Source organism: Oryx dammah, unplaced genomic scaffold (genome assembly GCF_014754425.2).
Source record: "Oryx dammah isolate SB20612 unplaced genomic scaffold, SCBI_Odam_1.1 HiC_scaffold_2, whole genome shotgun sequence".
Lineage (NCBI taxonomy): Eukaryota > Metazoa > Chordata > Mammalia > Artiodactyla > Bovidae > Oryx > Oryx dammah.
Window position 1 is genome coordinate 74,018,464 of NW_024070186.1, and position 11,052 is coordinate 74,029,515.

The 11,052-nt window shown below is 44.4% G+C and overlaps 1 pseudogene; it reads left to right on the top strand.

The window, feature by feature from the left end:
- The first annotated feature begins 9,001 nt into the window (after positions 1–9,001).
- Positions 9,002–10,466, top strand: LOC120881798 (annotated as a pseudogene).
- The last annotated feature ends 586 nt before the right edge of the window (positions 10,467–11,052 follow it).

Sequence of the window (11,052 nt, forward strand, 5' to 3'; positions counted from 1 at the left end):
CCAAATACATTTTTTTTTAATGCCACAATTTTTTAATTTCTTCTTTTCACTCTGGTAAATTGGATGAACAAACCTGTTTTATATTCCCCTTTTTCTTCCTTTTTGGGTACTTTTGGATTAATAAAATATCTTCTATAATTTCTTTTTCTTTCTGTTAAATTGTCAGTTATGCATTCTTTCACTATTTTAGTTTTGTAATAGTGATTATCCAATAGGATGACAACTTGATTTTTATTACTTTGTATTTGATTTGGAAAATTTGCCAACAGAATTTTTTTCTTTACTTCTATTATAGTTTTACCCTGATATGTCTCAGAGTTGACTATTCTGGTCAGTTTTCCTATGTACATACACAGACGCGTTTGACATGTAGATTTAGGTTATTTTTATTTCCAGAAAGTATTCTGGGATTATAACTTTTGGGTTAAGCATGTCATATTTATTTAATTTATAATCTACTTTGTATGGGTATAATTTATATAAAATAAAATTCACTTTCAAGTGTATGGTTTCATGAGTTTTGACAAGTAATACACAGTTGTATAATCATTACTATAGTCATTAGTGGACTACAGTTTTAAATATTATTTCCATTCCATTGTTTTGTTTTGCTTTTTCAGCAAATCCAGTTGTGTGTGTGTGTGTGTGTGCGTGCTCAGTCGCTTCAATCATGTCCAACTCTTTGCAACGCTATGGACTGCCAGGCTCCTCTGTCCATGGGATTCTCCAGGCAAGAATACTGGAGTGGGTTGCCATGCCTCCTCCAGGGGATCTTCCCGACCCAGGGATCAAGTCTGAATCCGAGTCACCTGCGTCTTCTGCATTGCAGGTGGATTCTGTAACCGCTGAGCCACTGGGGAAGCCCAGATATATGTATATGCCTTTTTTGCCTGTTCTCTACAGTGATCACGTTTTCTCTGATCATTTTATCCCTTTATTCACTTTTTTTCTCTTGGCTATATCCCTTATTATATTTTTAGTTGCAGTTGCATCTATTCTCCTTTGGGCATCTTGTGATTTAATCTTTATTTCTGTAATATTTAAATTGAAAAACAAAGATTTTATTGAGGTATAGTTGACTCATAACATTATATTAGCTTCAGATGTACAACATATTGAGTTAATGTCTATACATAACTTATTTTTTTTCCTTCTCTTTTCTGAGTTTGATCAGCTCATTACACATCTTGATTTTTGCCTATTTCCCATCCAGAAAATTTGAATTTTGGTGTTTTATATTTTCAAGTGCCTATTTGGTAATATTTAGTGTTGGATATTGCGTCACAATTTTCATCTGTTTTTGGTTTGGAGGTGAATAAAACCATCATCTGAAGATACTTGTACTCTCACTTATTATTTTCTTCTCATTGTGGCTTAGTGTACCTGCTACCTGTGATTTGTTTATATAACAGTGTGTTGAATTTTCCTGGTCTGCTAATGACAGGTGTTTGTTTTGGGAGAGAAGAAAAGGACTTGGTGGTTTACTAAGATTCTTAGTTCCGGAACGCCCTCTTCTATAGATAAGCGGAGTGAGATTTCTTTAATCGTTTGTGCTGTTGTGAGGAGAGGTTGGTGTGTCTTCTGATTCTGTGATTTTCTTTCGTTTCTGTAGGGCTTCTCCTGTCCACCATTTTCTTTCATTTCCTAGTCTCCAAGTAATGCCTCCCACTTTTAAGCTGGCTTCTTCTCCCCCTTCAGAGACTGTTACTTTTGGTCCTGAGCCTTTTGGGGTCTCTCCTAGAGTACTCGGTAGCTAATGCCCTGGCCTGCCAGCTGGCAGGCCTACTCTCAGTCTTCCTCTCTCCCTCCTCCATCCTTTCTTTCTCTCTCTCCCACCCCCTTCCTTTCTGTAGGTCTGCCTGGAGGTTTCATCAACACTAAACAATCTCTTCCAGCTTTACTGAGATGGCCTACCACATCCATGGCCAAACACATCTATTAATTGGAATTTGGTTGCTGACTCAGCCTGGCCACGGGGCTCCTGTAGGCACCAGAGGGCACAGCAGTTGGTCTGTAGGCATCTCTGTCAGCTTCCCCTCGTGTGAATCTTGCAGGTTTTCTCCCTCCAGACCTTTGGGCTACGGCCAGTCTCAGGACAGCTGCAGTGCAGGGTGGTAGGCATGTCTCAGGGGCAGATGGAGGAAATCATAGGAATACTGGATACCTTGCTGGTAAGGTATCAGTAGGCTTGTCTCCAGGCTAACTGTCCCTTCCTGTAGGCTGGTGATGTGAGACTGCAAGGTCTTCATCACGTGAAGACTAGGCACATTCTTTTCTGCCAGCTTGGGGAGTTCAGGCCTGTGGACATCCTACTTGGCACCACCAACCCCTCCCTAAAAAGGAGTTCGTAGATGGCAAGCAGGTCTGTCTTGGGCATGAGCATTGCAATGGCTCCTGCATTTGCGGCTGGAGCTGGAGAATCATTCTCAGCATTCTTCCGCTCAAGATGAGACCCTGTCTTCTCAAAGTGATGACTTTTATCCATGTTCTCCCACTGCTAGGATTCCCCTGACCCCATCCTTCTTCCCTTCAGTCTTCACCTGATTTTCTGCTCTGAAGTGAGCTCTGGAGCCAGCTTTGCTGATATCATATGTCTAGTTATCTTTTTACATGTAAATTAAAGTTTGTGTAATCTCTGCCTTGTAGTCACAATGTAGATACAGATTTTATGTGATTTGAGTTGCTCTCCTTGTTAATTTGTATGGGTTTTAGTGGTTGTATGAAGAGATCTGGATGTAAGAATCTATCATTATCCCATGTGAACTCTGTAGAGTCATTTTTTAAATCCTGATTTTATTTCTTTTGGAAGCATTCCTCAGTTTTCCAGTGATTCTCAATTAACTGCTCGTATTTAAGAGCATGGCACAAAAAGGATATGAGGAGCCCTAAGTGAATGTTGGGGTGGGGATGGGCTTTGCTTTGGGGTGATTGTGTGGGAGCCTGCTGTTATGCTGGGGGCCTCTAATTCCATAAGGTGCAATTCTATTTTCTGGGCCACTCGTTTCTCTAGGGAAGGAAATTCTATTCTCCTCACTGAAGGGTGGAAGTCTCTTTTGACCAGAGGGGAAATGGAGGAAGGGCAGAATGGAGGGGTTGTTTAAATTCTACACAGACTTTTAATTAGCCACCGTGTTTTCAACCCTACTTGCCGTCTGCTGTACTACTCTACTTGATTCCTTAGAGAACTGAACCTCTCTGACATTCTGTAGGGCGACACAACTCTTTTCGGTATTTTTTCTCTGCGCCAATATTCAAATCTGCAGCTTCCTTTATTCTGGACTTTAGTTGTCACTCCTTCCTGTCTTCCAGAATTTTGTCAAAATCTCTTATTGGCTGATGGACCTTCTTTCTCATTCTCTTGTAGCTGTAGGTTTATCCATTAAAAACAAATCCTTCACTTGAATTTTAGAAAGGATGTGGGAGGGAATGGAAATAAACAGAGATGTTTAATCTGCTAATTTTAATTAGAAATCTCTTCTGTTAGAGTTTTAAATGTTTAAAAGAAAAGGAGCCTCCTTGGGAAAGGAAAGAAGATGGTTGGTCTATGGGTATAAGAACCATCAGGAGGCAGATGTGATCCTGACCATTACTCCTGGCCCAGATGCGCCCTGATGTGGTTAGGTCTTAGGACTGAAGGAGCATCTGCCTGTGGTTCGAAGTAGGACTTCTGGGTGAGGCTGCAACCGAAGATTCTGCCCTTACCCGGAGCTGAAGTGTCACATCCTACATAACGTAATGTTGAAAGTGTAGGCATGTGCTATATGGAACACCTTTCCCTGTCTTTACATGTTTGCGTGCCATGTGATACCGCACATGGTGGTATCCATTCATTTGTTGATGGAGCCTCTGTTTGCTTCCATGTCTTGGCTACTGTAAATAATGGTGCTGTGAACACTGGGGAGCATGTGTCTTTTCAGATTAGAGTTTTCACCTTTTCCGGATATATGGCCAGGAGTGGGGTTGCTGGATGATATGGTAGCTCTAGTTTTAGTTTCGGAAGGAACCTCCATACTGTTTTCCACAATGGCTTCCTCAATTTACATTCCCACCCACAGTGTAGGAGTGTTCCCTTTTCTTCACATATGTTTTCAGTTCAGTTCAGTTCAGTTCAGTCACTCAGTCGTGTCTGACTCTTTGCAACCCCATGAATTGCAGCACGCCAGGCCTCCCTGTCCATCACCAATGCCCAGAGTTCACTCAGATTCACGTCCATCGAGTCAGTGATGCCATCCAGCCATCTCATCCTCTGTCATCCCCTTTTCCTCCTGCCCCCAATCCCTCCCAGCATCAGAGTCTTTGCCAATGAGTCAACTCTTCACATGAGGCCAAAGTACTGGAGTTTCAGCTTCAGCATCATTCCTTCCAAAGAAATCCCAGGGCTGATCTCCTTTAGAATGGACTGATTGGATCTCCTTGCAGTCCAAGGGACTCTCAAGAGTCTTCTCCAACACCACAGTTCAAAAGCATCAATTCTTCGGCGCTCAGCTTTCTTCACAGTCCAACTCTCACATCCATACATGACCACTGGAAAAACCATAGCCTGGACTAGACGGACAAAAAACGTTTATTATTTATAGACTTTTTAATGATGGCCATTCTGACTGGTGTGAGGTATTGCCTCATTGTGGTTTTCATTTGCATTTCTCTAACAATTAGTGATGTTGCTACTGCTAAGTCACTTCAGTTGTGTCCGACTCTGTGCGACCCCATAGACAGCAGCCCACCAGGCTCCCCCGTCCCTGGGATTCTCCAGGCAAGAACACTGGAGTGGGTTACCATTTCCTTCTCCAATGCATGAAAGTGAAAAGTGAAGGTGAAGTCGCTCAGTCGTGTCCGACTCTTCGCGACCCCATGGACTGTGGCCTACCAGGTTCCTCCGCGCATGGGATTTTCCAGGCAAGAGTACTGGAGTGGGGTGCCATTGCCTTCTCCGATTAGTGACGTTGAGCATCACTAATTTCATGTGCCTGTTGGTCATCTGTTTGTCTTCTTTGGAGAGATGTCTATTTAGGTCTTCTGTCCATTTTTTGAGTGAGTTTTTAAAATATATATTAAGTTGTATGAGCTGTTTGTATGTTTTGAATGTTAACCCTTTGTCAGTTGCATCATTTGGAAATATTTTATTTCATTCTATAGGCCTTTTTTTCCATTTTGTTGATGGTTTCCTTTGCTGTGCAAAAGCTTTTAAGTTTGATAAGATATCACTTGTTTATTTTTGCCTTGGGAAACCAATCTAAGAAAATATTGGTATGATTTATGTCAGAGACTGTTCAGCCTATGTTCTCTTCTAGGATTTTTATGGTGTCATGTATTATATTTAGGTCTTTAAACATTTTGAATTTATTTTTGTAGGTGGTGTGAGGTTGTGTTCTAACTTCATTGACTTACATGTAGCTGTCTAGCTTTCCCAAAAGCCCTTACTGAAGAGACTGTCTTTTCTCCATTGTACATTCTTACCTCGTTTGTTGAAGATTAATTGACCCTACATATGTAGGTTTATTTCTGGGTTCGCTATTCTGTGCCATTGATCCGTATGTCTATTTTTGTGTCAATATTCTGCTCTTTTGATTGCTAGAGTTTTGTAATATTGTCCTCAGTCTGGGATAATTAGGCTTTTAGCTTTGTTCTTTTTCCTCAGGATTCCTTTTGATACTGGGTCTTTTGTAGTTCCACATAAATTTTAGAATTTTTTGTTTTAGTTCTGTGGAAAATGTTATGAGTGTTATGATAGGGATCTCATTAAACCTGTAGATTGCTTTGGATAGTATGGCCATTTTAACAATGTCAACAAATGAGTAGTTTAAGAAGATGCAGTATATATATATACAGTGGAATATTACTCAACCATAAAAAGAATAAGGACTTCCCTGGGGTGCAGTAGATAAGAATCCACCTGCCAGTGCAAGGGACATGGGTTCCATCCCTGGTCCAGGGAGATTCCACATGCCTTGGAGCATCTAAGCCCCTCTGCCACAGCTACTGAACCCACGCTCTAAAGCCTGCAAGCTGCAACTGCGGAGGCCTACACACTCGCCCTTGAGTCACAGCTAATGAGCCCCCTCATGCCACAGCTACTGAATCCTGTGCTCCACAACAAGAGAAGCCCCTGCAAAGAGAAGCCTAGACACTGAGACTAGAGAGTAGCCCCTGCTCTCCACAACTAGAGAAAGGCTTCGTGCAGCAACGAAGACTCAGTGAGCCAAAAATAAATAAATTTTGCCATCTGCAGCAACATGGATGGACCTAGAGAACATCACACTAAGTGAAGAAAGTCAGACAAAGACAAATATTATATGATACCTAAAAATAATATAGATGAATTGATATACAAAACAGAAAAAGACTCACAGACATAGAGAACAAACTTATGGTTACCAAATGGGAAAGGGAGGGAGAGAAGGATAAATTAGGGGCATGGGATTAACAGATGTAAATTACTTTACATAAAATAGACAAGCAACAAGTATTTTCTGTAAAGCCCAGGGAACTGTAGTCCATAGCCTATAATAATGTATAATGGGAAATCATCTGGAAAAAATCTGAATCACTTTGCTGTGCACCTGAAATGAACACAATATTAGTAAGTCAACTATATTTCAATTTTTAAAAAATGTTGACTGTTTAAAAAAAGATGTTTAACATTAGATGAGATTGCCAAGGGAGTTCTATAGAAAGAAAAGTGAAAGAGTGCCCTGGAGCGCTCCAAAGTAAAGAAGTACAAGTTGAAGAAGCAGGAGGCCGAGAAGGAGTAGCTAGTGAGGAAGAAGGAAAACTGAGAGATTGTGGTGTGTTATTAGAGAGTATTTCCAGGAGGAAGAGGCAATGAACTCCAAGAGGAAGAGGCAGTGATCTTGCAACACGGAAGTCACTGGTGATATTGTTCCAAGACCTTTGAAAAGACCAAAGCCTGACTGAAGTGGACTCAGTAGAGAACTGGAGTCAATGAGTACAAGGATACCTTCAAGTGACTTTTTTTTTTTTTAAGGAAGGGGAGCAGAGAAATGGGATGGTAGCTAGAAGGGAAGGAAGGGCCAAGAGTTTTTCTTCAACAATAGGAGAAATGATAGTACGATTGTATGTTTATGGGAAAGAGTAGAGAGGGAAAATCTGATGTTGTGAGAGAGAAAGAGGTAGATTTACTGGGGAGATGTCTTTGAGGTGAGGGATTGGCTTTACTCAGGACCACGGAAGGTTTATCCATAGTCAAGGAGGTAAGACAGAATATGCCAGCTCAGATGCAGTAGGTGGAAGTTCAGCACAGTTCTTTTTGGACAAATTTCATTTCCTCAGTAAAACAGGAAGCAAGGTTGCAAGTAAAGAGTGAAGACAGAGAAGGTGTTGGAGGTGTGAGGGGAAAACAGGTGAAGAAATCGTCATTCAAACCTATAGGAGAGTGAAAGGATTATAGGATATATCAGATGATTGTCTGGCTACACACAGTTGAGATGTGCTTGAGGTTCGTGGTCATGAGTTTAAAGATAAAACAGTCAGTAGTTTAATATCTTTTTCTCCAGTTAGGTTCAGGTGCATGAAGACAGGTGTGGAGGAGGCGTAGGGCTGGATTTAACCTGGTTTCTCATTTTTCTAATTGAGTATCATGAAGTGAAAGAGGGGCAGGGGAATTAGATTGTGATAAAGAGAGCAACTGTAAAAATTGGCTGAGGAAATTAAATTTGGCAAGGAGGGAAGAGGGGACATCTGGGGAAAGAGGGACTGAGAAAAATGGACCTTAGGTCCTTGTGTGGAGTCTGGTTAATAAGGGAATGAGCTAGAAATATGGAAGATGAGGGCAGGAATTGGGATGCACAACCAAGATTGTTGGCTTTAATTACTGGTAAGTGCATATCTATAGATTTATTGTGAAGTATGTGGTGGAGGCAAGGTGGAGGACAAAATCAGGTACTGAGAATTTGGGGGTGATGGTGGCGTGGTGGAGGGATGCTCACTAACTCCTCTTGCTCAGAATCCCAGGAGTGTGTCGTGTTGTGTGTGTGCTTTTCTTAATCATTATAGTAAAAATAGAAAACACTTTAAATACATAAAGCCCACAACATTCATACAGCAAAAGAACAGTTATTCTTTGGCAAGAACTACCTGAGTTTGAAATATTGGTTGAATTTCTTTGTTCAAGTCCCTAGACAGCTGTTGAAAATGTGGGTCTGAAATATGGGAGTAGAGTTGGAGAGCTGGGAAGTAGCTTAATAAAAGTAAAGATTGAAGCAATGTGAGTGACAAGACTGTCTGGAGAGAATGTGTACATTAAGAATTGAGCCCAAGAGAGGACCCTGGGGAGAACCTATATTTACTGGGCTGGGCTGTGCTTAGTCACTCAGTCTTGTCCGACTGTTTGCGACCCCATGGATTGTAGCCCACCAGGCTCCTCTGTCCTTGGGGATTCTCCTGACAAGAATACCGGAGTGGGTTGCCATGTCTGCCTCCAGGGGATCTTGCCAGCCCAAGGGTAGAACCCAGGTCTTCCGCATTGCAGGCCGCTTCTTTACCTTCTGAGCCACCAGAGGTCAGGACGAACCAAAAGAGCTACATAGGACTCTGTATGACTGGGTTATCAACGTATTGGATTATCCTCGTGAGACGTCATCGGAGTGATTGTGTTATCAACATGACCAGGTCATCCCATGATGACGTTATCCTCGTGATTGGATGGATATATATATTTCTGGCAGCCAGTGCGCCGGGCACAGAAGGTGCTGCCTTCAGCTTGGAGTAGCTTGTTTGGACTAGGTCTGCTGGAGAGTTTCTATTCCGGTTTAGGAGCCTGCGCAGGTGCAGACGCGGCACGGGAGGCTTCCGAGGCTGACCACTAACCCAGCACCGCCTCCGGATAGCTTTTCTCAGGATCGATGGTACCCTGCCTGGGCTTGGGGTCCTTGATCTAGACCCGAGACCTGATCCCTCGAGGGTGGCTTCCCAGAGACCGGAGGACACAGACCCCGGAGGAAGCGAAAAGCACGAGGTTCCGACTGGACCCTTACCATCGCCCATGGTGGCCCTCGGCCCCAGCAGTCAGGATGTCACTGAGTATGTTGTCTGAGTTCCCAAAAATACCGCCCCAAATTTTAATATCATGGCTTTCAATGCAGCTGATAAAGTCAACCTCGCTACTTGGAATCAGGCCCAGCTGGAACGCGACCTGAGCAACAAGAAAATTTACCAAGAGGAGGAGATGCCCAAGTCGGGAGCTGGCAGGGGGTTCAGGGGCAAGATGGGGGAAGAAGCGCTAAGAAAGAAATACGGCATTGTACTCAAGAAGTCCCAGCCCGAGGACCAGCCCTGGCTGCTTCAGGTGGAGTGCGAATTGGGCCGGAAGTTCAAGGGCACAAAGAGGGGAGGCGAGACAGAGCACACACGCTATTACATCTTCACCCAGTGTGCTGATGGAGCCTTTCAGGCCTTCCCGGTGCACAACTGGTACAACTTCATGCCACTGTCCAAAGGCCGCAGGCTCACAGCCTGGGAGGAGTGGGAGAGGAGAAACCCAGTCCCGAACCATTTAAGCATCAAGCAGCAGTGGTGGTGGAAGGACCAGGAGGAGAATGACAAGGAGAAAGAAAAGCCAGGCTGCAAAAAAGCTGCTGAGCTGCGCATCCGCGACCTGGAGGACGACCTGGAGATGTCCTCCGACAACAGCAAGGCCAGTGGAGAAGAGGGCGGCTGGGGCCCCAAGGTCAAAAAGAAGGTGCCATCCAGCAAGGGGGGCCGGAAGAAAAAGAAGGGATCAGATGATGAGGCCTTTGAGGTCAGAGATAATGGTGACTTCAAGGGCCAGGAGGTGGACTACATGTCCGCCAGCCACAGCAACTCCCAGGAGGAGCTGGAGGGCAAGCCCAAGGTCACCCAGCAGGGGGAGAGCCCCAAGGGCATGGACAAGCAGAGCATGAGCTGTGATGAACGCCAGAAGGAGAAGCTGCCCCAGGAGGACAAGAAGGCGCCCATGCTGCAGGAGAAGCAGCAGAGGAAACACAGCAGCGAGGAGAGTGACATCAACGGAGAAACCTCCTCGGTGTGCTTTATGGTAAAGAAGACGCCCCCTAAGAGGGAGCAGAAATGGTTGGGAGGCAACAGCTGGCTGGGCACACCCAGCACAGAGGCTGGCAGCACTTCCTCCACCCTTCAGGCAGCTGCCAGCAAGCTGGAGCAAGGGAAGCAGACCATCGAAATGCCGGTGGCCAAATGACTGCAACTGGACACCGGGCCCCAGAGCCTGTCGGGGAAGTCAACCCCCCAGCAGTGGTGATGTGAAAGTGACCAAGGATGCTGGGCCCTGCTACCTGAGGTGGAAGCCCGTGACCCCCAAGGACCAGCTGGGAAATTTCCAGACCAAGAAGACAGGGCTGTGCGGTGAGCAGACACCTGCTGGTCAGATGCTCAAGTTCATGAATCCCGAGTGCAAGATGATCAATGATAAGATGCCTTGCTCCCTCGGGAATCATGCTCCCCACAAATAAACATACACTATTTTTAATAATAATAACAATAATCTAATGAGAAGAAATGTAGAAGGGTCCGGAAGACACAGGGAAGGACTTCAGAGTAAGGGAGTAAGGGCCCAAGGTAAGGCACAGTCAGGTTGCTCAGGCTGAGAACTGAAGGTTGTGCAAAATTGGTTGCCAAAGCAGTGGCTGGAGTCAGAGTTGTGGCCAAGAAGATCTGTGCACAAGAAGGCTCCTGTATCACTCCAACCTGTTCCTGCCTTCCATCAGGTCCACTTCCTTCCACAGAGACCCCATCAAGAAAGTGGTCAGCTACAGTCTCTGCAAGAACATAATACAAGAGTGTTAGCAGAACAAACAGAGGATCTTCCCAACCCAGGGATCCAACCTGAGTCTCCTGCATCTTCTGCATCGGCAAGTGGGTTCTTTACTGCTGTGCCATCTGGGTATACTCCTACTATCAGCTTAATCTGAGGGTCGAGACAGGGTGTAGGTCTTACCATCTACCCTTGCCTTTTAAATTGTTATTATTTATTTATTTTTGGCTGCCTTGGGTCTTTGTTTCTGGGCTCTCTCTAGCTGTGGCAAGCAGGGCCTACTC